Source organism: Elgaria multicarinata, chromosome 3 (genome assembly GCF_023053635.1).
Source record: "Elgaria multicarinata webbii isolate HBS135686 ecotype San Diego chromosome 3, rElgMul1.1.pri, whole genome shotgun sequence".
Taxonomy (NCBI): domain Eukaryota; kingdom Metazoa; phylum Chordata; class Lepidosauria; order Squamata; family Anguidae; genus Elgaria; species Elgaria multicarinata.
In genome coordinates, this window is record NC_086173.1 from 147634144 (window position 1) to 147661173 (window position 27030).

Genomic DNA, 27030 nt, shown 5'->3' on the forward strand with positions numbered 1-27030 from the left:
ATGGGGCAAGGAATAAAAAGAACATGATAATCGGAGTCTACTACCGACCACCCAATCAAGGAGAGGACGAGGATGAAACTTTTGAGAAACAAATTGCCAGTGTTTCAAGGAAGTGTGATGTAGTAGTGATGGGGGACTTCAATTACCCTGATATCTGTTGGGAGACAAATACTGCCAAAAGCGGCCCTTCCAAGAAATTCCTGACATGTATGGGTGATAACTTTCTCTTACAGAAAGTGGAGGAAGGAACTAGAGGATCGGCAATCCTTGACTTGATATTGACCAATAGGGATGACTTAGTGGATAAAGTGGCAGTTACGGGAACTCTGGGGGAAAGTGACCATGTCATACTTGAAGTTTGAAGATTGTTTCTGTTTTCCAGGGTATTAGCTATCCCACCCAATTTTGTGTCATCTGCAAATTTGATAAGTGTTCCCTGAACCTCCTCATCCAAATCATTAATAAAAATGTTGAAGAGCACTGGGCTTAGGACCGAGCCCTGTTGTACCCCACTCGTTACCTCTCCCCAGTTTGAGAAGGTTCCATTGATAAGCACTCTTTGAGTCCGATTCTGTAGCCAACTGTGAATCCACCTAATAGTTGTTCCATCCAGCCCACTTTTAGCTAGTTTGTTAATCAGAATATCATGGGGCACTTTGTCAAAAGCTTTGCTGAAGTCAAGATATATTACATCCACAGCATTCCCACAGTCCACAAGGGAGGTTATCCTATCAAAAAATGAGATCAAATTAGTCTGACAGGATTTGTTCTTGACAAATCCATGTTGGCTTCTAGTAATCACTGCATTGTTTTAAAGGTGCTTACAGATTGACTTCTTTGTAATCTGCTCCAAAATATTCCCAGAGATGGATGTCAGACTGACTGGTCTGTTGTTCCCAGGTTCCTCTGTTTTGCCCTTTTTGAAGATAAGGACAATGTTAGCCCTCCTCCACTCATCCAGAACCTCACCTGTCTTCCATGATTTCATAAAGATAATAGACAGTGGTTCTGAGAGTTCTTCTGCTAGCTGCTTCATTACTCTAGGATGCAGTTCATCAGGCCCTGGAGATTTGAACTCATTCAAATAAATTAGGTGTTCCTTGACCATTTGTTTATCAATCTCCAATTGCAATCCTGCCCTCTCAACTTGTGCTTCACTTTTTCTAGGGAGATCATAGACCCGCTTTTGGGAGAAGACTGAGGCAAAATAGGAATTGAGCACTTCAGCCTTTTCTTTGTCATCTGTCACCAATTTGCCATCCTCATTAAGCAGTTGAACCACCATTTCTTTCCTCAGTCTTTTACTATTCACGTGTCTAAGGAAAGCCTTTTTATTGCTTTTAGCATCCCTCGCTGAGCAGCTGAAACCAAGATGGGTGTTTGAGGATGAGACCAATGAAGCCACTGGCTGATGAATTTGTGCAGAATAGGGAGCATGAGAAAGGAGACAGAGCTCAACTAGAGGGCCAATCAAATTTTAAGTCTAAGGAAATGGTTTAAAACAGCCTAATCAAAGAAACTTTATTACCTTTCCTCTTATAGAGAACTCTGAATGTAAACTTTGTCCACTGAACTGGGTGCCGCAAGGGGGAAAATGCTACTGGTTTTCTAAAGAGACAAAAACCTGGACTGAAGCCGGTGATGACTGTTCCAGAAAGGGAGCCCAAATGCTTGTGTTCCATGCTATGGAAGAAATGGTATGATGTGCCAACCAAGAGTGGGGAGGAAAGTCAGATGGTGCTAGTTGCAAAATGCCTCTCTTGACTACTGCTGTTGTGAGCCTTTTTGCCAATAAACCTGTTGGTCCTTAAGCTGCCACAAGATGGTGGCCCTGTTCAGAAGTCACCTTATTTTTTGCTTTTTTGCCTTATTCACCATGGTTAAAGCTGTGGTTTAAGGTGCCCTCTGAACAGGGCCTCTTTGTTGTTTTGCACATGGTTAACCATGAGAAAGTGGCTAACAAATAAACATCATGTTGGTGTTGTGTGGGCATCTGTTTTTGAAGTTCAGCCACAGGATTAAGGACCGAACTCTGTTTCCTCAGCCAATTTGTATTTCCCAAATGTATGCTTACTGGTTAATGATTACGGGAAGAACATATATAGCAATGTAATTACCCCACTCCCTTCTGAACAGTTGGTTCCTGGCTTGATTTAAGCTTTTTGAAAAAATATTCTGGGGAACATCTGTGTATTATGGTGTGGTTATGTGGTTTAAGAACACACACTAAGAGAAGAATAAGAATTCTTCTTTCTACATATACCTAGCAGAAATTAATACAAAACTGCAGCAGCATCAATGCGAAAACTCATTTTTGGATTGGACTTCGCTATTCAAACACAAAGAATGCCTGAACCTGGATAAAATGTTCATTGTGAGTGTTTGCCTCTGTTTGTTACTTATAGCTGCTTTGAATGGAAAGGAACCTCTCGTGCAAGCACTGAGTCATTACTGACTCTTGGAGGGATGCCAGCTTTTGATGACGTTTTCTTGGCAGGCCTTATAGCGGGGTGGTTTGCCGTTGCCTTCCCCGGCCGTTATTACCTTTCCCCCAGCTAACTGGGTAGCTACTTACGATCATCATGTTTATATTCTGACTCACAGTGATTTTTGCAAAGACAGCATAACCTCTTCCAGAAGAGTTGGGATTATGGATGCCCTGTCTTCTCCAGGGTTTGGTGTTCAGAGTATTGGCTGATTCCCACATGAATATAGAGCTGGGCTTCACGTTGATATGGCTGTGGTGATTCCCACTTCCATCATCTTGCTTAGTGAAATTTCATGGGTGGGAAACTGTCTGGTGATCTGAAATCTCCATTTGTGGTGTTTATCCAATTTGGGGCTGCCTGCTTCACACATTCTAGTCACTACCTGATGACAATGTCATTATCTTGGGTTCAACATATATACGGTATGTAAATTCTCTGTTAAGTTAAAGGCTTCCAAACTCCAAATTTGATAATGGTTGAATTTGTTTTTAGTTGTGTATACTTTAGTGCTGGGCTGAAAATTTTGACCATTCCATTTTTGGCATTTTGTGGTGGGTGGGAAAAAGGAAAAAGAAAGCTCAAACAAAAGGGGCTGGGAAAGGTGAGAATTTCAGAGAATTTTCTCCCTGCGGGGGTGGGGGACAACAGGGTTTCCACATAGCTTTTTAAATGTTGCCAGTTGTTAAGGGGTCTTCTTTCTTCCTTTTTATTTTTTCAAAACACACACCACCACCACCCCCGGCGCTTGCAGGAACCCAGTAGTTCTTCCTGAGTGCTTATTGGAGAGGGAGTGGTCACAAGGTCTCCAATAGCGTTCACTTAGAATTGCTGGGCTCCTCCAAATGCCTAGTTAAGTGGGGGCGTTTTGTTTTGTTGGAAAACTAAAAATAAAAAGCCCCCTCAGCAACCGGGTATACTTTAAAAAAGTATATTGAAACCCTGGTCCTCTCCTCAAGGAGAAAATTCTCTGAATTCCCCTCCTCCCTTCACAGGGAGAGAGAAAGTTCCAGAAAATAGGGGTCAGGATTCGGCCCAGCACTACTATATTTATTGTTTTATACTGTTTGTATGGTTTTAGCTGTATGCTGCCCTGAGATCTCAGTGATATAGGGTGGGATACAGAGGTTTTAATAAAATACGTAAATAAAGAAATACATAAAATGACAGCTGAATCTCCTTAAAAGAATGTGGGCTGTTGCCAGAGGTGTTCCTAACATTCTATTATTCCTCTACTACCTTACTTTGTATTTGTATCTAGTTGGAAGTTTGGATTATCGAGGATCATCAGATGGTGGGGCGGAATCACGTTTCACTACCATAACGTAACGTTGCTCTGCTCCCCACTGCTCTCATTGGGGATGAGCTCACATTACACGGGGGAGTATGCAGAGACCATGTGGCCCCTACAAAGCAATGGGAACATTACCCTTTCTGGCGGAACTTCCCTGCATACAGCAGGAAATCCCGAGAAATCCCGACTTATTTCAAAAAAGTCAGGTTTCCTGTGACTTCTTTTAAGATGTGAAAAACAGGGGAATGGAGTGGGAGACGCACAGCAGGATCGCTGTGTCGTCGAAATGACCTGCGAAGATCCCTGAGTGGCCATCCATGAGTGTAGGATAAAACGCTCATACACTACTTCATGAACTCCTCTATCCTAATAGTACCTGCTTCTATGTGGCAAGGAAAATCTTCATATGATCCAGACTTCTTGTATGTGCAGAGATGACAAGAGAATGTAATCCTGTTCATTCCAGTCTCTTTGGTTCTTTCTTTCTTGTACTTTAATCATGTCAGCCCCAGATAGGGGGAATGTGTTGGTGGCCCAATATATGATCTATTCATTTTTTGTCTTTGTTATCCTTAGTAAGGCCAAACAAACTTTGCTTTACTTAGGGCCTGCCACTTTTCCAGAGGATTTGAAACCCAGATTTCCCAAAAGTATTATAATATTCCCAATCTAGTGTGAGTCAGAGAACTTCTCTGGAAAGTCCTTGGATTTTGATCCCTGACCACGTGTATCTCACTGCTAAGGCAAGTACAAATTCAGGTCTAGCCCTTCTCAGTAGGGCCAGCCCTTCCATGAAGCCACCTGATGTGGGTCGCTCAGGGGGCAAACGCACCGCTACTTGGTCCTGCCAGCCACCTGCAAGCAGCCAGCGGGGCCAAAATGTAGCCGCTCGCTCAGGCCTCCCATGTGGCCTGTCACTTTGCACATTTGAGTAAAGCTTTAATTCTTTAGAGATCTGGGGTAGGCACTCTTCTTTTTAAAAATGTAACAGAATTGATGAACCTTGAGGATTTCAGAAAAAAAGCTGATCTAAGCCATGCAAGACTTAAATCAGCTTACACCTAAAATAAAACACACCTTCCTATCCAGGGAAGATACAGGAAGAATCCATGGTAGAGAGCTCACCAGGGCCATAGCTAGACCTAAGGTTTATCCCTGGATTGTCCAGGGGGTCAAACCTGTTCATCTAGGTGACACACAGGGCATCCAGTGCTCAGGCAGGGGGTGAACCCTGGATGATCCCAGGATAAACCTTAGGTCTAGCTGTGGTCCAGGTCTAGAAATCTGAAATCTGCTCCAGTTTGATCACTCAAGTAGCTCACCAGAGACTTTCTCCTTTCTTTCCACAGATTCTCAGTATCTCTTCCAGCAGCCATAAATCAATGTGGATCTCTTAAAGACAATATCCTTCGCCCTGAATTGTGCAGCAATGTATTTGAATGGATTTGTGAGAAGGAACCTGTTTCTATCAAAAGGACAAAAAGCCCTGCACAGTGATAAGGGACCTTTCTTTTCGTTTCTTTTTGAAATTTGCATATTTTTTTCCATTAAATAAATCATTTTGTGCACATTTCTCAAAGTACGTGCCCTTTTTGCACGCACTTCTTCAAATGCACACATCTTTTGTATTCACTCCGTAATTTATAAATTGGATGACAAATTTTGGAACTGTTTGTAGTTCCAAAATTTGTTTGGTTCGGGAAATATAAACTGAGAAATTTGTTTGGTTCGGGAAATATAAATATCGCAAGTTCATATGGAAATGCGAACGGAAGAAATTTCTTATCCTTCTTTAGCAACAGCTCTTCAGGGTCTCAAACAGAAGACTTTTTCCAGCCTTGCTGTCCAAGATGCTAAGGGATTAGAACTGGTACCTTCTGCAAGGAAAACATCATCTGCTGTGTTACATGTTATACTTTTGCATTATGTCAGATTTAAAAGGTTTTAAATGCTATTACTAAGTGTAGGAACTTGTGGCAATGAGTAACCAATTCTGAAAATATGTTTTAATATTGTGTGTTGTCTCATTAGTATTTTATTAGTAATGTTACAGCCCCATGAAAAAGACCTCAAAATCAGGCTGAAATGCAACGGGCTTCTTGTTAATAAACCTATTTATATCCTGAGAATGTGCTTCTCTCCTTTGTGACCTACTTTGGATGCTCACCTCCTTTTGCTTTTTCCTGTTCCTCTGACAGTTTAATGTGCATCTTGTAGCAGATGACAATACTTATTTCCGTCCTGTGAAAACATTGACCTATTGATTTCTACGGATCAAGTTGTTTTAAAGGCAGAAGAGCAAGCAAGGCCTTTTTCAGGTCAGTTGGCAACTGCTGAAGGAGCAGTTTTTCTGATTTAAACCTTACCAAAGTTATTTGCCCTGGAGGAGTATGTTACAGGCATCCAAGAACCTGTAAGCTTCACCCCCATGGGGCAAATAGCAGCTTTGGATAGTAATCATGGTGTAATAACCCTAGGGTGACCGTATTTTGGGAACCAAAAAGGAGGACAACATGAGGCATGCCCACTCAATGAGGCATGCCCACAGCAACATGCCTAGCCCCCAAGCAGGGCCGGTGCCAGACTATTTTGCGCCCTAGGCAAGGCAAGCTACTTGCACACCCACCCACCCAATTGCGTGGAAGTCTGAATGTGTGCGTTGAGTGGAGAGCTGGGACTGGCTCACTTCGATTTGGGACCGAGCCGTCTGGAATTCACTTCCGTGCGAACGCAACCCCTCCCCAAAGGAGGTGAGGCAGGTGGCTACCAGGAGGAGGGCCTTCTCTGCTGTGGCACCCCAGCTGTGGAATGAGCTCCCTAAGGAGGTTCGCTTGGCACCTACATTATATGCTTTTAGACGCCAGGTGAAGACCTTTTTATTCTCCCAGCATTTTAACAGTCTATAAATACATTTTAACTTGGTGTTTTAAATTTGTAATTTTGCATTGCTGCTGTTTTTATCTGGTTGAGCTTTTATATTGTATTTTATATTATGGTTTTATACTGTTGTTTTATACTTTGAATTTGTTTTCATTTTTGTGAACCGCCCAGAGAGCTCCGGCTATTGGGCGGTATAGAAATGTAATAAATAAATAAATAAATAAATGAACCCGCTATGCATCCTGGCGTCCCAATCCCCTCCACACGTTTACTTGGGGGAATAAATCTTCCGAGTAAGGAGGCATAGGCGGATCGGGTCGCACTGGTGCTTCCCGGTGCAACGCTTTCTTGGAGGCAAGTCCCATTGATCCATGCACACAGGATTGGGAAGCAGGAGAGTTTGCCTTGTGAGGAGTCTACAAGTCCCTAGCTTTCCTGGGGGAAGGGTGAGGGAGTCCCGCTTGCCCACTTGCCTGGACATTGCGGCCTGTTTGAGGAGAGAGGCAAGGCGACCCGGTGCCCTTTCCTCGGGAGTAAGGCAGAGGCTGGCTTGGGCCAGGGTCGAGCTCGCCACGTGCTTTTTCTTCTTCTGGGGGTGGCGGCCTCGCAGCTCTGGGAGTGCGGCTTCTGGAAGGCTAGAGCGGCTCTGGGATGGCGGCTTCTGGGTGGAAGTCCGAATGTGGAGCCCCCCCACCCCACCCCAGCTGAATCCTCGGGCCGGCTCGGGCTGGCTCACAGCCAACAATGTGCATGACTGCTGTGATGCCCAGCGCCCCTCTTAGCTTGGCGCTCTAGGCAGCCGCCTGAGTGGCCTCTATGGTAGCTCTGGCCCTGCCCCCGAGGGGACGTGGTCACATGTCTGATTCCACAGCTCACAATTAAGACAAACCTACTCTGCGTAATATCTTAATGTTAAAATCACTGAAATAAAGAACAAGTGAGACATTCAGTGTATCTGAAATTAACATTTGATGGACCAGTTTTGAATTACAATTCCCATCAGCCCCAGCCAGCATGGCCAATGGTCAGAAATTATGGGAGTTGTACTTCAAAACATGGAGGGCACCAGGTTGCTTATTCCTGGTCTAAAATATCACAGACTAAAGCATCATCTCCACGTACACCCATGTCTTGTCCCCCGCTCAAAATACTACCTGCAAGTAAATTAATGCATACTTCATAACACTACATAATTAAAATACTGACTTTGAGATTAGATTTACAGAGATCTTGGCAGCTAAGGTTGCAATCCTATGCACTCTTATCTGGGACTTGGAGAAAGCCCAAATGGCAATTGAACTTAGTGGAACTGACTTCTGGGTAAACTGGCATAGGATTATTTTATTTAATTTATTTAATTACATTTATATACCGCCCCACAGCCGAAGCTCTCTGGGCGGTTTACAACATTTAAAAATAGTAAACATTAAAAGTATACAATTTAAAAACACACACACACACACACACACACACACACACACACACAAAAAAAAAAAACAGTATAAAAACAACATGTGATAAATCCTCAGAATTGGCACAAAGCAACTCTTACAACCAGATATTCAGTAGCTGAACAAGACCTCATCTCACTTCTCAATTGCACCACCCATATGCCTCCATCTTTGCATGATTATCAAGATGTGAAAGAAACTTTGCTATAAAATTTCTCCCCCACCTCTGCACTGTAAAGCACAAAAAGGCACCTATCCTAAACACACTTACTGGGGAGCTGGGGCAAATCTACACAGAGCACTGAAGGCGCTTGCATGCGCCCCCAGTGCGCCCCCAAAGCGATGGTGTAGTTCCCGCCCTGGAAGAGACGGCGGAAGAGGCGGAGGAGGCGGCGGCTGGGGAATCCGGCTGCGTCCTTGCCACTGCCGCCACCGCCCACCTCCCCGCCGGCCGGGTCGGTGAGCTCGGCGGAAGAAGGCAGGGCGGAGAGCGGAAGAAGCTCTCCGACCTGGCTGGCTCTTTCGCCGGCAGCAGGAGGCCGGCGGGGAGGTAGGCGGCGGCGGAAAGGATGCGGCCGGATTCCCCAGCCGCCTCCTCCTCCGCCTCTTCCTCCGTCTCTTCCAGGGTGGGAACTACACCATTGCTTTGGGGGTGCACTGGGGGCGCATGCAAGCGCCTTCAGTGCTCTGTGTAGATTTGCCCCTGGTGTATTGCTGTGGCCCTATTTTCCCTTCCTGCAGTGGAAATTGTGGGAAGGTGATAGGAGGGTGATCTAGCTGGCTCTGACTGCTGGTGCTGGTGTATAGTTTGGAGAACTGCCAAGAATAAGTTTGGGCATCAGGGGTTTTAAGGGGGATACAGTTATGAGAGCCCCCACTTCACACACCCCAAACCTTACTTACCTAACGTTAACTGGTGGGATGGAAAGTGAGGTCACTGGAGGCAGAGGCAAGGGTGGTGGTGGTCACCCCACCTCCCAGAAATTTCTCCAAAATAACACAGAGAAAGCAGTTTGTAGCAGAGCCTACTTATTGAAAGCAATGGGAGAGGAACAACCCATTTCACACAAAGGCAAAATGAGGTAGCAGACAAACAAGAGTCAATGCAAGTGAGAGAGTTCGGATTACATAATCACAGGTGTGTGTGTGTTTTAAGTGTGGCCCAACAAACAGGAGGAATTTAGCGAGCCCTATGTGTTAACTTGCACTACAAAAACGCGGGGAAAGGATTTTTTAAAATCACATGTTCACAATATGACTGAAATGTACTACAGCACAAAACAAAATGGATTTTAAGCCCAAATTTAAAAAGAGTTCAACCCAGCAACTTGCAACATTGAAAGCAAAGGGGGTGGGGAAGGAAAACACCCATTTCTCTTTCACGCATGCATGTTTACATGGGAGTAACTCCCACTGAATTCAGTGAAACTTACTTTCAAGCAGACCTTTATAGGATTGCTGTATATACCCCATCATTTAAAAGCACATTGTATCACTTGGCACACACAAGCAAATAATGAGTGCCAATGTGTATTCTATCATCATCATCTTAAGCTGCAGCACCATACATTGAAAAGCATTTATATTAAGTATAGAATCCACCCATACCTCCCTCCCCCTCCCTCCCTCCCTCTCTCTCTCTCTGCACACACACTCATAAGAATTCCTCAATCTGCAAATTCCCACCCCCCACAAAGACCAAATACATTTTTACCCAACATGGCAGTGCAGACTTAAATGTATTCCCCTTCAGTCACAAGCCCATGAAAAGATTTTTACTTAAATTTATTGGACTGTGATGGGAATGGATTTTGTTGAAACAAAAGTGAACAGAGGAAACCAGCAGCAAGAAACATTAAAAAAATGATGGGGTGACTATATGAAAAGGAGGACAGGGCTCCTGTATCTTTAACAGTTCTACTGAAAAGGGAATTTCAGCACATGGCATTTGAATATATGGAGAACCTGGTGAAATTTCCTCTTCATCACCACAGTGAAAGCTGCAGGTGCCCTGCCCTCTTTTAAATCTGGTCACTCTAGTATAGCTCCTGCACCTTTAACTGCTGTGATGAAGAGGGAATTTCACCAGGTTCCCCATATATACAAATGACACTTACTGAAATTCCCTTCTCTATGCAACTGTTAAAGATACAGGAGCCCTGTCCTCCTTTTCATAGGGTCACCCTAGATGACGATATTTTTGAAACTGTCTCTGAAGCCCTCCCACGAAACGCAACGAGCCTCAGTAAGACAGCACGTGCTGCTGCTGCTGCTGCTCCCGCCATGCACTCATACAACGCCTGCTCAGAAGTAGCTGGCCAGGCTAGCAAGGGTTAAGTGAGCCAGATAACCAGCACTACATTAACCCTTTCCTTGCCTAGAAGTGCTCCTATCTCCTCCGTTTCAGAGAGAGCAAGTTGCTGATTAAAAGTAAATTGTTTTTCTTCCGGTTTTGTTTGTTTGTGGTAAACTGGCAGCAGAGAACAGCCAGGAAAGAGAGAGAGATACAGATCTCCAGGAGAGGAAGGGAGGAGAGGGGAGGGAGGAAAATTGAATGAATGGAGAGAATGGGCCCTAGATGTCACAGCCCTGCAGCAACAGAAGGAGGACAGCTGCTCTGAACAGCCCCACTGGCCGCTTTCTCATTGCGGCAAAAGCAAAGACCACCAGGGGAAAGAGGTTGGGTGAGCACCTGGTGGAGGTGGGAGTGGACTCTCTGGGTGGGGTGGGGGGAGCAGGTACTTCTTTGCATTTATGGTTTGGTTGTTTGGTGGGCTCTGCCCCTGCCGTCTTCCGAGCCACCCCCATCCACTTCAGTTTCCTCACCTCTTTCTTTCCAGATCCTGCTGCTCCCTGTCTGGCCCCACCAGTGTCTCCTCCACCTCCCTGATTTGGAGACCCAGCAGCTCCAGCTCTTCCTCCCATTCCTGGTGAGCCTTGATTGGTGTGTGTGTGTGTGTGTGTATGTGTGTGTGGAAGTCATCTTCCTTCCCTTCTTCATCCAGAAGCCTCAAGTTTCACAGATTTCCGGAATGAGGTGTCTCCAGGCATGTTTAGCCTGGAGAAGAGAAGATTGAGGGGAGACATGATAACACTCTTCAAATACTTAAAAGGTTGTCACTCAGAGGAGGGCCAGGATCTCTTCTCGATCCTCCCAGAGTGCAGGACACGGAATAACGGACTCAAGTTAAAGGAAGCCAGATTCCAGCTGGACATTAGGAAAAACTTCCTGACTGTTAGAGCAGTGCGACGGTGGAATCAGTTACCTAGGGAGGTTGTGGGCTCTCCCACACTAGAGGCCTTCAAGAAGCAGCTGGACAACCATCTGTTAGGGATGCTTTAGGGTGGCATTGAGCAGGGGGTTGGACTCGATGGCCTTGTAGGCCCCTTCCAACTCTGCTATTCTATGATTCTATGAAGTCTCAAAGTCCTGGCAAGACTTCAGACTCCTTGTCCCAGTGAGACTTCAAAGCCTCAGGAGACTTCAGGCTTCTGGGAAATGCAGGAAAAGAAGATGTGAGCTCTCCCCCTTTCACCAATCAAGGCTTCGAAATGGACTCTTAAAGTTTGTATTAGAGGCCCAAGCCTTGATTTGGACCGGGGAGGGGGCAGAGGGGGCAACAGGCTTTTTGTGTGCATCCCAGCCAGGCTATGGGGTGGTCGATCTGCCAATCTGCCCACTTTCCGGAGGCCAGGAGGGAACTGGCAGTCTCCAAGAATATTGGGCACCATCTTGGATATTGCAGGGATAATGTATCTTGACTGGTAGAGTGTGTTCTAAATATTCTGGATATTTCTCTAGCTCTCATTCAGATCTCCTCTAGATATAAATGGCCAGTTTTGCTATAAAGGCAGGAATACATTCAGTTCCCATTCTGGGATTTATAAAACAAAACAAAACGCCTTATGAATGTTTTTGACAGAGATCTTTCAACTTTCCCATTTTGACCAGAAGATTTCAAACCTCAAGGGTGATCTCCTAACTTGCTTCAAACTCTGATCTCTCATCTTTGCCATTGTTCCTCATCTTTATTTTATTTTTCATTTTTATTTTATTTATTACATTTTTATACTGCCCAATAGCCGAAGCTCTCTGGGCGGCTCACAAAAATTAAAACCATTAGGAACATAATAAAACATCCAACAAGCTAAAAACCTAAATACAAAATACAATATGAAAAGCACAACCAGGATAAAACCACACAGCAGAAATTGATATAGGATTAAAATACAGAATTAAAACAGCAGAGTTTAAATTTAGATGTTAAAATACTGAGAAAATAAAAAGGTCTTCAGCTGGTGACGAAAAGAATACAGTGTAGGCGCCAGGTGGACCTCTATGGGGAGCTCGTTCCACAGCCAGGGTGCCACAGCGGAGAAAGCCCTCCTGCTAGTAGCCACCTGCCTCACTTCCTTTGGCAGGGGCTCACGGAGAAGGACCCTGTGGATGATCTTAATGTCCGGGTAGGTACATATGGGAGGAGGCGTTCCTTCAAATAACCTGGCCCCAAACCGTTTAGGGCTTTGTATGTTAGTACCAGATCCATTTTACTTTCCTTGCTGTTTTCTAAACATTTTACCAATGAGGCAGGCAGAGTGATGAACTTGCTAGAGCAAAGCGCATTGCCTTATAATACTGCTCTCCTTCCTTTTAAACTGACTCACACTTTGCTGATTAGCAAGGATCAAAGCTAGAAGATACACCAACTCGGCGCTATTCTGAGAGTTTACTGTACAATAACTTGTGTATTATACAGGTTATTGTTATTCTGCAGTAACTTGGGTTCTTTGCAAGAACTCAATACATCTTTCATTATGAGCCAGTGATTGTTTTAGAGCGTAGCATCAACCCTGATAAGGGAGAAGTGGTACAGATAAATTTATTATTCACTTCAGTCTTGTCTGAAACAGAAAACTGTGTCAGTCTTGTAGAAGTGGAAGGTGGGCGAATTTAAGTTCAGACTTGAGTTCAGCTCTCTTACAATAACACTTCCTGACTGCGATTTCCATGGGTTGGTCAACTTGATTCATAAAAACACAACCTCTTGGTCTTATTTGCTGCTCACAGCATGGCCGATGAACTTGTCTACGCTCACCTGAACCTCCCTTCTGAACCTCACTGTGCAAGTCTGCTTCGTCCAGCTCAAGTTTTCAGTAAGTTATATCATCCAAAAGTTTGTTTTTAGGGGTATCTGTTGTATTAGTCAGTCATAGCACAGACTGGTAGGTTTGTTTGGACGTGAAGTCTTTTTAGGGCAAAGGGAGGTAGGCAGTATGACAGGATATTCAGCCATTTTATATAAACATGGACTTGTTGTTTAAAATATACTAGTAAAAGTATACTCTTTTACCAGGTAGAAAAATGGACATGTTTCAAGGAGACCACTGAGAATCTGGAAAGGATTTCAAAGTGATAAAAGCAATGCTTTATTTCAACTAGGGCTTGCTGGTTGAAATAAAAGTCTGAATTTCTCTGCCCACCCCAACATTTGTGTTAGGGTCCAGAGAAATGAAATGTCTCCTTCCGTTTTTCAAATACTGTAGTAGTTGAGTTCCGTCTTAAAGGCTGAACTTAACTTAAAGGCGATTGCAAGAGAGGGGGTGGGGGGTGGAATTAAAGAATGGCATTTTGACTGCTATTTCAGTAGGTACCAGAACGTGCAGAGAGAACAGTTATTAACTATATTCATCAAGGACACAATGAGAGGCACTAGCCAAGATCCAGTAGCTATGATCAAGGTCTTGACATGCCATGGGTGGTTTTGATTTTTTCTTCTTCTTTCAACAGCGGACCACCTCATAACTATATATATATATATATATATATATATATATATATATATATAATCTTTTGAAAGCTGCCTCAAGTTTCTAATGTAGCAATTTCTAGTGAGATACTTGTCATGTGTTGCAGCAAAAAGAACAAAAAATTGTATGGCACATTAAAGAATAAGAAATGTGTATTTTAAGGTGCCACATGATCCTTTTAATTTCAAAAGTTTTTCTGTTTTATCCACCAATTGCCATCTAAATGAGACACGTGGATTGAGAGTATTAACAAACAAAACTGAATCGATTAGAGTGTGGAATAAGACATGATTAGAACCAAACTATGCATTACATTAAAAAGACATAGCTAGCAGCTATGACTTTACTTCTTTTTAATCTACAGTAACCACAGGGGATGCAATCTGGATTGGGATCCTAGTATGTGGTGGTTGTTTTTAATTTTTCTTTTACCCCTGCTATCATCCTGATCCAGATCACCCCCGACCCCACCCCACCCATGCCTGCCATTTAGATTGTCAAAAATTGATCCATTAGCTGCTTTGAATGGATTGATTTGGGGCAGTTTGTGTGTGGGGGTGGGGGTTGTATTTCTGACTGGCAACACAGTAAGAGGCCAAGAATCAAAGCCTCTCTACCCCTTGCCCTAATGTCCAGATCCAGATTAGGGCCCCTTTTACTTTACAGTAAAAGAGAAGATGTAGCTGCTCGCTACATTTTTTATATTAAGGTGTAGATTGGCTCTTAGATATAGATACATGATCAATGTAAAACACTGCAAGTGGACAATGCTTGGATTGTACATTACACTTTCTGGATTGTAGCTTTCATCCTACACAAAGGAGGCTTTATTGTGAAGTTAGAAAGCATAGTTGAGATGTTCATATGAAGTCTCAGTTATGAGGGTGCATAGGAAGCTGAAGTGAAGAGATCTTTGCTTTCCTGGTTCCTTGTTAAATGGTAGAAGTTTTGGAGGATCCATATCTTTTTTAAAAAAGCACCTTAGCCACAAAACATAATAAATTGAACTAATCCATAAATTGTTGTTGGTTAGTAATAACAATGATTTAATAAACGCCACTTTAGTCTTATTTACACATTTACCTTCACATGTTCTCTGAATGCATGGAACAAGGCCATGCCTGATATTCCTATGTCTCTGTCCTCACCTGCTGCATGTAGAGCTGAATGTCTGAAGGGGACTTCTTCACATGTTCTCCTGAATGCACTTGGAGTCCTCTATGCAATCAGGAACGTCTCAGTAGTTCTCTCTAGGACTGTGCTATGAATTGTCTATTCATCTCCATAGATAACTCCCAGGGTTCTCGCTGGCCCTGGATTGCCCTGTGGATTGGATGGATTGGAAACATCATCCTGCTGGTCATTGTAATACTGCTGGGTAGGTACAAAGCATTGCGTATTTATTACTTAGTATGTTTCAATGGCCTTAGCTAGACCTAAGGATTATCCCAGGCAAATGGAGGGGTCATCCCTGCCTGCTCCCGGGATCCCTTGTATGTCATTTGGTTGCACAGGGTTGATCCCGGGATATAGGCCTGGTCTAGCCATGGCCAATGTGTGGTTCTATTCTACTCCTACAAAATCATATCTTTCCCCATTAATTCTATCCTTACAAAATCATATCTTATCCTAATAGTAATTTATTATTTTATTATTTATTTATGATCTCTGCCCTCCTTTTTCACTTCATGGGGCTATCTATATGGGTTAAAAGCCCTGTGGTGGCTGCGCAGTGGGGCCGCGTCAGTTCTATGACGCAGCAGCCACCGTGGGGCTTTCCTGCAAATCTGCAAGCTGGAAAATTCAGGGACTTACCCCGACTTTTCCTGCCAGAGCGAGTTGACTATAGCTCTTCCGCCTTCTGTTCTCACCCCAGGGGGCAATCCTGGGAAGAAGGTGACCTACGATTGATTGCTGGAAGCCAGTCAAAGGGCAGGGGTGGGCCCAGCAAGCCGAATGGCTGCCGGAAAGCACGCACTGCCTCTGACATTGGCATTACCTGATGCCACCCCGCAGCAGCAAAAGCATGGGCTTTTTCTAAAAGCGGGGGCAATCTAGCACCATCAAGGAAGACTCCTGATCACATTCTGAAGATGGCTAACACCACTTATTAAAAACAATCAAAATAAAACATTAACAAACATAGACAGTCAAGAATCATAATACAACTAGGGGGGGAAAGGCAACAAGGACAGACAAATCCATATAGTGGTAAAGCCAAAATCCTGCCAAAATAATCAGATCTGGCTTATGTGATCAAACAACCCATAGTTAACAGACCATGGATGTTGTGTGTGAGTGTGTGTGCTGGTTTCTGCCACTTACCCATTTCTGCTTTCCAAAACAACCCAGAAATACCCAATTTATTGTTGGGTTAAAATCCTAAACAACCCAGAGTTCCCTGTTCACGTGTCACAACAACAACCCAGGAATGGGGCATTCCTAGGTTGTTTCAGAAAGCTGATTCAAAGCAGAATTGGCAAGCAGATGAGAGGCAACCCACTTATTTGCTCCCATGTGGCGATGCTAATTTCTGGGTTATTTAACCCATGAATTTGTGTTACATGTGAACAAGATCTAAAGGCTTTCAGGTGGTGACAGAAGTCCAATAAAAAGGGAGCAAGATTGATTTCCCAGATTGATCTTGCAAATGTTGTGATCTGGTATCGAGATATCTTATATTTTCATCTGACCTTTCCATTGCATATTTCTTTTGATACAGTAGGGAACAACAACACTGGAAGTAGCCCTAAAGTTTTGTCTAAAAGATGGGACTCGTTCAGTATATCCTTCTTGTAATGCAGGAAAGCCAATAATTTGCATTTCAGTTTTAACGAAGCCAAGAATCTTCTGTAACAAGATAATCATTTTAAGTATTATTTTATTTATTATATGCCATTCCTTACAAGTTTTCTGGACAGCTTACAATAACAATAAAAACATTCAAATAAGAAGTTTTAATGCTGCACAGAAATTTCAGCAGCAGGGAGTAAAATAATTTTTAAAGGGTTTGTCACTGATTATATATATATATATATTCACAATGAGTTGACTTTTCCCTGAAGTTTCAGCATAGTGAAACAGGCATAGGAATTCCTCTATAGCAAGTTTCAAGCTTAGATTAGAATATAAGAACATCAGAAGTGCCCTGCTGGATCAGACCAAGGGTCCATCTAGTCCAGCACTCTGTTCACACAGTGGCCAACCAGCCATCGGTCAGGGAACAACAAAGCAGAACATGGTACAACAGCACCCTTCCACCCATGTTCCCCAGCAACTGGTGTACACAGGCTTACTGCCTAGAATACCGGAGATAGTACACAACCATCAGGGCTTCACCTCCAGGAATTATCCAACCTGGAGGTGAAGGTGTTGTGCAGACCTCTACTGTTACTTTCTACTGTTAGTTTTACCCTACCCTGTGCCTCCTTACCCTACCCTGTACCTGTTTGCATTCTCTTCCCCTCCTTATTGTTTTACTATGATTTTATTAGATTGTAAGCCTATGCGGCAGGGTCTTGCTATTTACTGTTTTACTCTGTACAGCACCATGTACATTGATGGTGCTATATAAATAAATAAATAAATAATAATAATAATAATAATAATAATAATAATAATCCGCTTTTAAAGCCATCCAAATTGATGGCCAACACTACATCTTGTGGTAGTGAGTCCCATAATTAGGTTTCACGTGTACTTCACAGGAAGTGGTAGAGTTGATGCATACATATTGGAGTAACAAATTGTGAGAGGAATGTTTAAAAATAACCCAGAGAATTTGCCTTCCATTTAACTTCCTGTTGTTGTTTTTGTTACTATGAGAACAGATGAAGGTGTCAACGTGTGGTGGGGTAACAGGAAATTGAGTGTGACCAGTAGCTGGTGAACTGCTGAATATCTGAGTATGGCACCTGCTAGGCTATGTTCCAATTATGTGTTCTGGGAGTTTGTAAGTAACTCAAACACACATGTTTGAACAATAATATAGTCATTAAATGAATGAATGAATGAATGAATGAATAAATAAATTAGCTTCCCTTCCATATGTATTACTTTTACGGTACAACATATTTTTTTATGTAATGTGCTAACACCACTCCTCTTTATTGACAAATTCCTGTACGTTGCCAGGATGTTGCCTGGGTACCACAATGGAATAGTGTTCCCATGCAGATCCTCTGTGTTGCAGGCTGTTGGAGCCCCTTCTCCGTACAGCCATTCTATTCCTCATCCCCAAGGCTGTACAGTCCCACCTCCAGACCACACTGTCACTTCCAACACTAGATCACAACTCCCACCCACTATTTGCTTCACAGGATCCCAGAAACACTTCCTTTTCCTTGATCAGATTTTCATATCTCCTTTTCTTCTCCACTCCTAGAGCCTTTCTACATGGGGCATTTATTGTGCGCTTGTGATTCCTCAAGTCATAGTCGTTTGTGGGTGCTTTACTAGGGTGACCATATGAAAAGGAGGACAGGGATCCTGTATCTTTAACAGTTGTATTGAAAAGGAAATTTCAGCAGGTGTCATTTGTATGCATGTCGCACCTGGTGAAATTTCCTCTTCATCACCACAGTTAAAGCTGCAGGTGCCCTGCCCTCGTTTAAATCTGGTCACTTTAGTATAGCTCCTGCAGCTTTAACTGTGGTGATGAAGAGGAAATTTCACCAGGTTCTCCATATATACAAACGACACCTGCTGAAATTCCCTTTTCTATGCAACTGTTAAAGATACAGGAGCCCTGTCCTCCTTTTCATATGGTTTTACATAACATTGACAACCTCCAGGGCCTCTCTCATGCTTTGCAACCATTTTTTAAAAAACAAACAAACAAGGGACGTCTGGTGTATCCTGAATGGCAGCATGAAGCCCTAGTTAATTTCCACAATTCCACTATATCACAGTGCCACCTAATGGTTGTGTAATGGAACATGTAGAAAGAAATGGACAGAAAAACATTAGGAAAAAACATGTGTAAAGGAGCTGATCATGATCCCACAAAGAATTCAGAAGCCTCAGTAAAGTGGTGGGTTAAAAGCCTCGTGTTTATTTATTTATTTATTACATTCCTATACCACCCAATAGCCGGAGCTCTGCCCTCGCCTCCAGTTTAACTGTCCCTTCCCCCAAGATTCTCACCCCCTAGCAAGAGTTGCCAGGAGGTATCCATGCTCTCCTTACCCTTTTCTGGACCAGAGTGAGAGGCAGGTGAACAAGCAGGTTGTAATGGTGAAGAGGAGGAGTGCTTCCTGGAGACTCTTGTCTCTGGGCCCCTGCTGGGGTGTGGCCTCTTAGCAGGTTAACTATGCCTACCTTAGACACTGGCCCTGTACTTGTAGGAGATTTCCCCAGCTAAAGTGACTTTTTCAACACTTGGACTGCTTGTGAACATTCTGTTGCAGAGGGTGCAGTCGGAAAGTTTATGCACTTTCCATGATATCACAGTAGCACAGCCACTGGCTGAAGTAGACTTCTCCACCACCAATATAGATTCAACGAATACTCAGGATGTGCCTTCCTTTTCTCATCTACTATTCACCTAAATAAACATTTTTATTTGAAGTTTTTCAGGTGAGGCAATCAGTGGAATCTCTGGAGCAAGCTGCTTTTAAGAATGGAACAGGAAATTCCTACTGTGAAACAGAAAATAAATCAAGCTTGGAGAAGTTTAAGTCTCATTTGCGGCAGCTTTTGTGTAAGCCTCTTGGCAGCAATTCAGCAGGTACATTCGGAGTTGTTCCTCACAGAAAGGAGCATAAATTTATTTATTTATTACATTTATATCCTGACTCCCCCCTCCCCTACTTGCAAGGAACCCCGGGTGGCTCATATGGTTCTCCTACTCTCCATTTTATCCTCACAACAACCTTGTGAGGTAGGTTAGATAAAGAGTCAGTGACTTGCCCAAAGTCACCCAGAGAGCTTCTGTGTCTTAATCCAACACTCAAACCGCTTCACCGTACTGGATCTCATAACAATTCCTCTAAGCTTCATGTGAATTATTTAAGAAAACTGGACTTTGCAGTTGTAGAAAACAGCTTGAAAACATGTTCACAGACCAAGGATAAAAAGCAAAGTAGCATCAGATTTGCTTAACATTAATTCTTTGTGATATTACTGCAATCTATGCCCTGCTTTCTTCTGAGTGTATATTCTATTCACACAGAAGAAAGAAGTATTATATTATAGTCCTCTTCTACCAGGGAACCGGCGGTTTTGTGAACTGCCCAGGGAGCTTCGGCTATTGGGAGGTATAAAAATGCAATAAATAAATAAATAAATAAAATATAATGTATTTCTTCGATTCTAAGATGTCATCGATTGTAACACACACACTAATTTCAGTACCACCAACAGAAAAAAAGCTTTGATTCAAAGAAATAATAAGCGCACCCGCGATTCTAAGACGCACCCCATTTTTAGAGATGTTTATATGGGGGAAAAAGTGTGTCTTAGAATCGAAGAAATACGGTAAGTGCTGGACACAAAGCACAATCCAAAACTAAAAAGGTCTTGTGCAGGTTATGCGGGCCTTAAGGACCCCTCCAAATGTTGTTCAGACTTAATCCTTTCATAACATTTGGGCAGTCATAAGAGAAGAAATTGGAGTGCTGTGCCATAAGAGTGCCTTTAAAAATCCTATGCATGGTTACTCAGAAATAAGTGCTACTGCATTCAATGGAGTTTATTCCCAGGAATAGGAGTGTGACTAGGGCCTAATCTACACCAAGCAGGATACTGCACTATGAAAGTGGTATGAAAGCAGCATATAAAAGGCAGGAGCCACATTTCTGCTTTACAGCAGTATTGAATGCACTTACAATGCTGGGGGCCATTGACACATACTATATACCGCTTTCATACCACTTTCATAGTGCTATATCCTGCTTGGTGTAGATTAGGCCCAAGAATGCATAGGAATATGGCCTTAGAATTGTAATGGACCAGTGTTCCTTACAGCAACACAAAATGTAAAAGACAGATGTCCCTAATTCTTGTAAACTGAGAGCCTCAATTGAGCCAAAGCTTCCAGATGCATGAACATGTTTTTTTTTTAAATGGAAGCGTGTTTATTTATTTATTTTATTACATTTATATATCGCCCCATAGCCAAAGCTCTCTTGGTGGTTTACAAAAGTTAAAAACAGTAAACATTAAAAAAGTATACAAAATTTAAAACCATCAAAAACATAAAAACAACAGTATAAAAACAACAGTATCCATTTAAAAACAACAGTTCTGGGGTCCGTTAAAAAACAAACTTAGTATTGTTAAATGCTGTTAAATGCCTGGGAGAAGAGAAAGGTCTTGACCTGGCGCCGAAATGATGACAATGTTGGCGCCAGGCGAGCCTCATCGGGGAGATCATTCCACAGTCGGGGGCCCTCCACCGAAAAGACCCTCTCCCATGTTGCCATCCTCCGAGCTTCGCTTGGAGTAGGTACTCGGAGGAGGACCTTAGATGTTGAGCGCAGTGTACGGGTAGGTTCATGTCGGGAGAGGCGTTCCATCAGGTATTGCGGTCCCAAGCCGTGTAGGGCTTTATAGGTTAAGACCAGCACCTTGAATTGGGCTCGGAAACGTATAGGCTGCCAATGCAAGTGGGCCAGAATCGGTGTTATATGTTCAAACCTCCTTGTTCCAGTTATCAATCTGGCCACTGCATTTTGCACAAGCTGCAGCTTCCGAACCATCTTCAAAGGCTGCCCCTTTACATATTTGCTACAGGAAACCCCCTGAGGGCTTCATGACAAATCCCACATGACAGGATCGAAATCTCAAAAAGTACATAAACCTAAAGACTTCTGTGACATTGTTGTTGCTGTGGCTTTTGAGTTTGTGGCATAAAGTAGGGAGTCAGCTGTAGTGAAGCCAGCATTAAAAATACTGTAAGTGACAAATCTATTCTTAACAGGATAGAATTCTGAGGCCACAGTAATCTGGCTGACATAGAAACTGTTCATAATAAAAATGTAAAAACCTGTCGAATTTCTAATGAATATTCAGGGACGCTCCCTTGGTGCCATCTCTGGTTTCTTCTTAGAACCAGGTGAAGGTCTTTTAAAGATCTGCCCAAAATAGTGGTGGGCATTTAATGCCCCTCCAGATGATTTAGCCTACAACTTCCATCATCCCTCACCATTATCTATGCTGGCTAAGACTGATGGGTCTTGTAGGCAAAAACATCTGAAAAGGCTACAAGTTGCTCACCCCTGGCCTAAAAGGTTTATCAGTTGGGCAGAGGAATCCTAAACTCCAGTTTAGCTGGGGGGAGAAATATGCTGCTGCCACATTGGCAACATTGCTGCCTGGCTGTGGAAAGGGGTTGTAAGAGCGCTTACAAGTCTACCCACATTCTCTGATTGCAGGATCTTTGTTAGCACATTCATCTAAAAGCACTTACAATCCCCCCTTTAAGAGCTTCGTGCTAAATGCATGAAGATCTCTAACACAGCCAGGAATATAGGGACATTTGGGGGCTTACCCATGGCCCACCCCCACTTTAGTTCCACTCAGGTTGCAGGCAAACATCTCCATAGTCCTGGAGGGGATCTACACTGCGTACTGAAGGCGCTTGCGTGTGCCTCCAGTCCACCCCGAAAACGATTGTGTAGATTCCGTTTGGAAGAGGAGGAGGAAGAGGCGGAGGAGGTGGTGGCCGGGGAATCCGGCCGCATCCTTGCCGCCGCCCACCTCCCCGCCGGCCTCCTGCTGCCGGCGAAAGAGCCACCCGGGTCGGAGAGCTTCTTCCGCTCTCCGCCCTGCCTTCTTCCACCGAGTGGCTCTTTCGCCGGCAGCAGGAGGTTGGCGGGGAGGTGGGCGGCGGCAGCCCTCTTCCTCCGCCTCTTCCAAACGGAATCTACACAATCGTTTTCGGGGCGGACTGGAGGCGCATGCAAGCGCCTTCAGTACGCAGTGTAGATCCCCTCCGGTCGTCTAACTTTGGAGCCAGTAAAACCATTACACCATCTGTTCCTCAACCTACCTCCCATCCCAAAAATGCTGTGGATTTGGGATTTGTTTTCATAAGTAGTTTTGCAAAATATGAACTGCGTCTAATTATATCACGTGACAAGTACATTCATTAATTTATCCAATTTGTTTAGTAGGAAAATGGAGAGAAAGGAGATTAAAAGGATTTTCAGTACAGACGGCAGAACGTAGAGCAATCGTTGAAGCTTCTTTGATTAAGCAAATTGCCTTTGTATGAGTGCGGTTTGCCACTCAAGTTTCCTCCTTTCTCGTTTATTACAGCTCTTGAGGAAGGATTCCTTTGAATCCGAAACGTTGAGCCATTTTAAAATTGAAAACAATAAAACGTTCATTGTATATCAACCACAGCACCAGAGCCTGTCTCTCCTTTCTCTCCAACTTCCATTGGTGCTATTCCCTCTCACCCTGCTTTAGTAGGAAAAACAGAATTCAAAACCTTGAGGAAAAATAGCAATCATGTCTAGTCTACTATATTTTTTATTCCCCCCATCTATTTTAGGTGTAGTGCACATATTTCTACATAGAAAGTCTAATGTTTGCAAAAACTCAAAACCAAAGAAATTTGCAATTCATGAAATTTCTCTGTTTCCATATTTTATTTTCAGAGAACTCCAGATGCAAACTGTGTCCTGAAAACTGGTTCCGTTTAGAGAACAAGTGCTACTGGATTTCAAAGCAAAAGCAAACTTGGAGCAAGAGTAAGGAGGACTGCCAGAAGAAACATGCTCAAATGCTGGTGATACAGAAACTGGAAGAAGTGGTAAGTTCAGAATAAAACCTTCATTCTGTTGATCTGCACAGTTGCAACAGGACAAAAAGGGTTTTGGGATGAAGACAGATATATTGGGTTGGATCCAGGATCTGCCTTCTGTGAGGCAAAGAACTCCGCTCATGGAAGATACGTCCACATGATCTTTGCGGATCCCCCTCTGCCCCACACCACAACTCACCCCAATTCAGTAGGGTCTCCTGACTATCTGTGTAGCATTTTCAGGGAGCTGCAGGGACTGTTGTAGGAAGCACGGGTGCAAAGTCCACTTTGGGCAGCACAGTTGATCAAGCTTAAATCTGGATCCAGCCCAATTTGAAAAGCTGATAGTGTGTCCCTGAATCACTCTCTGACACTGTTTTCCTGTTTGCAACTGAAATGATAAACATGCATGTGATCTATTTTTATTATTATTTAGAAGATGTATAGCCTGCCTTTCACTGGAATGATTCCTAAGGCAACTTACAAGGAATTGCAATAATGCACGTAACACACACACACATGTACACAACCACATTCACAATGCAGCAAAAGCCAGAATGTGCCTCCATTTGATTCTGCAGTCCCAAGATAGGGGGCAGTTGGACCCAAGCGTTCTGCCTGTAGTTGCTCTTTTCTGGCTAATGGAAGGGGGCTGGCCGGCCTTCCCCTTGTTATTTTCTTCCTGTGATCCAGGGAGTGAAAGCTGCCATTGGCCTTGGTTCCTTGGCCAATGTCAGAGGCCAGAGGTCCAGGAGTAACATAGTTTAGTCCTCTAACCCTAATAATTTCAGTATGATGTAGACAACATTTTAGGAGGTTCCCACTCACTTGTATGGGAGATAGTACTGTAATATTACCATGTGGTCCCAGAAACAAGGGGGCATGAATATAATGTGGCAGAGGACTATCTAGTAGATATCTTTCTCCGGAACAGTAAAAAGGATAAAAATGATGATACAAGATCCCCAAACTAACTACTCCACATACAGCCTATCGTTGAAGGGTCGCAGTTGATGTGGATTGGACTGGCAGCCACATTCCCTGAAAAAAAGTGGACCTGGGTGGATGGCTCCTCCCCAGATGAAAAACTGTGAGTATTGCCTCAGGCCATTTGGATTGCCATCCTCTGTGGGCTTACTCAAGCCCCACTGAATACCATGGGACTTGCTTCAAAATCAATAGGCATAGGAGCAGATTGTCAGTATGGTGTAAAAGGTGTTTTGTTTCTTGTGGGTCACAAGCAAGAGACCTGTAGCCTTGCCATGGCTGGCCATGTCTCCGTTTTGTTGTTTTTTGTTTTATTTATTTATTTAAGGATTTTTATGCCGCCATTCAGCCAAAAAAGGCTCTCACGGCAGCTTACAAAAGTATTTCTTGACAGTCCCTGCCCACAGGCTTACAATCTAAAAGACATGACACAAAAGGAAAGGGGATTGGGAGGGAGGAGGAGGAGGGGGGGAAAGGAAAGCAAATTCAGGCACTACAATCTTAGTTGGAAAGTTCAGCAGTTACAGGTGACAGCAGAAGGGAGGGGGCTCTCAGCTGGAGCTGGACCCAGGCACGGTGGAGAGGTGCCCGGCTGCTGCTTCCTCCCTCACTGGTGGCCTCTGCAGAGACAGGTGACAGCAGGAGGGAGGGGGCTCTCAGCTGGAGCTGGACCCAGGCACGGTGGAGAGGTGCCTGGCTGCTGCTTCCTCCCTCACTTTTACAAAGGACAGTCCTCTTTGAAGGGCTGCCCTGTCCAATTTTGGTTTAAAGATAAATAGCCAGAAGAACTGCTGCCCCTCAAGAGTCAGCACCTGGACATCAGACTGAGCAGGAAGGCACACTGGTCACCTGGTCAGTATGATGAGACATACTGTATTTCTATTTAAATTATAATAATTATTTCTGAATTTGCATCCATTCATATAAATTAGCATATGCAAATCTGATGCAAATCAGTGCCTTCTTTTGCCCTCTTTTTGGATGATTCATATATGGCCACTCTACCCATCCCCACAGTTCCCTTCATATACACTGACAAAGAAACAGCTGGGCTGGTTGTCTGAGCTGGCCAGGGGATCACTCATTTTCTAGCCAGACGGCTTTTGGGAGCAGTGATGGCTTCTACTACCCCATCGAAGGACTGACCCTGTCCTTTCCCTGCTGAGATTTGCATAAATTATGTAACCTGCAGCTACAGTTTGCAAAAAAAGAATAATGCAGTTTTAAGGGGAAATAATGAAAATCCGCAAGCTTGCCCAGCTTGATACGGATTGAGTTGAGCCAGTTTGTGGATAGGCATGCCAAAGTCTAGGGGTGGAGGGTGGGGGCACTGCTAAAAGCTCCTCAAACTTCACCCCCCTACCAAAGACTGTTGTCTTTATTTTACAGACTGCAAAACCTGGGTCCTGTTGAAGTAAACAGTTGTGGAATGTTGCAGGGGAGTGCAATTATTCTTGGAGCCTGCAGCACTGTCGCTCCATGGATCTGTGAGACAGAAGTTCTCGATATAAGTTATAAAATGTAAAGCAGTTCCCATAGCAGATTCTTAGGATAGTGAAGGGAAGGCCATCACACCACACCGAAACCATGCCCAGGAAGAGGGTCTGCTCTGCTGTGGAATGAGCTCCCCACAAAGGTTCACCTGGCACCTATGTCGTACCCTTTTTGGCCCAAGGTGAAGACCTTTGTATTTTCCCAGTATTTTCCCATTTTAGCATCCTATTCTTTTAGTTCTGCTGTTTTAAAACTGTATTTTAAATCTCTTATTGCTGCTAGATTTTATTCTGGTTGTACTTTTTATATTGTGGTTTTAAGCTTTTATATTTTATATTGCTTACATTGTACTTTGCTGTTTCAATTTTTGTGAACCAGCCAGAGAGCTTTGGCTGGGATGGTGGTGGTAAAAAACCCGTAATAAATAGATAAAGAAATTCCACCCCATTCCCCTGTTGAATGCATCATCCACTTACCTGGGATTAAGTGCCATTAAACTCAATGGAATTTACTTCTGAGTAAACATGTATATGATTGCACTGTAGGGTATTTACACCTGCCATCATGAGAACTACTCATTCACATTTCTGAAAAAGAAACAGGAATTATTATTATTATTATTATTATTAGTAGTAGTAGTAGTATCCCACCTTTTGCCCAACACTGGGCCTCAAGGAGGTCTTACAAAGTTTAAAACATACATTTTAAAACATAGGAAAAGAAACGTAAAAAAAAAAGAGAAAAGTTTAAAATACACAAGAAAATTATAAGTCATTAACATAGATGCAGGACCAAATTACTCTCCAAAGGCCTGCTGGAACAAACAAGTTTGAGCCTGCTTCCAAAAGCCCATCAAGGAGGGAGCCAGCCTAGCTTCCC

The 27030-nt window shown here is 43.5% G+C and overlaps 1 protein-coding gene across 1 annotated transcript in view; it reads right to left on the reverse strand.

Annotated features, from left to right (window-relative positions):
- LOC134395986 (C-type lectin domain family 2 member D-like) overlaps window positions 1–27030 on the reverse strand; it is a 66948-nt gene that overhangs the window by 14139 nt on the left and 25779 nt on the right. Inside the window, exons 7-9 of the mRNA XM_063122282.1 lie at window positions 26628–26738; window positions 23870–24061; window positions 15068–15242 (exon numbers count right to left, since the gene is read on the reverse strand). The gene's annotated coding sequence lies outside the window, so the exon portion shown is untranslated. The remainder of the gene's footprint in view (window positions 1–15067; window positions 15243–23869; window positions 24062–26627; window positions 26739–27030) is intronic.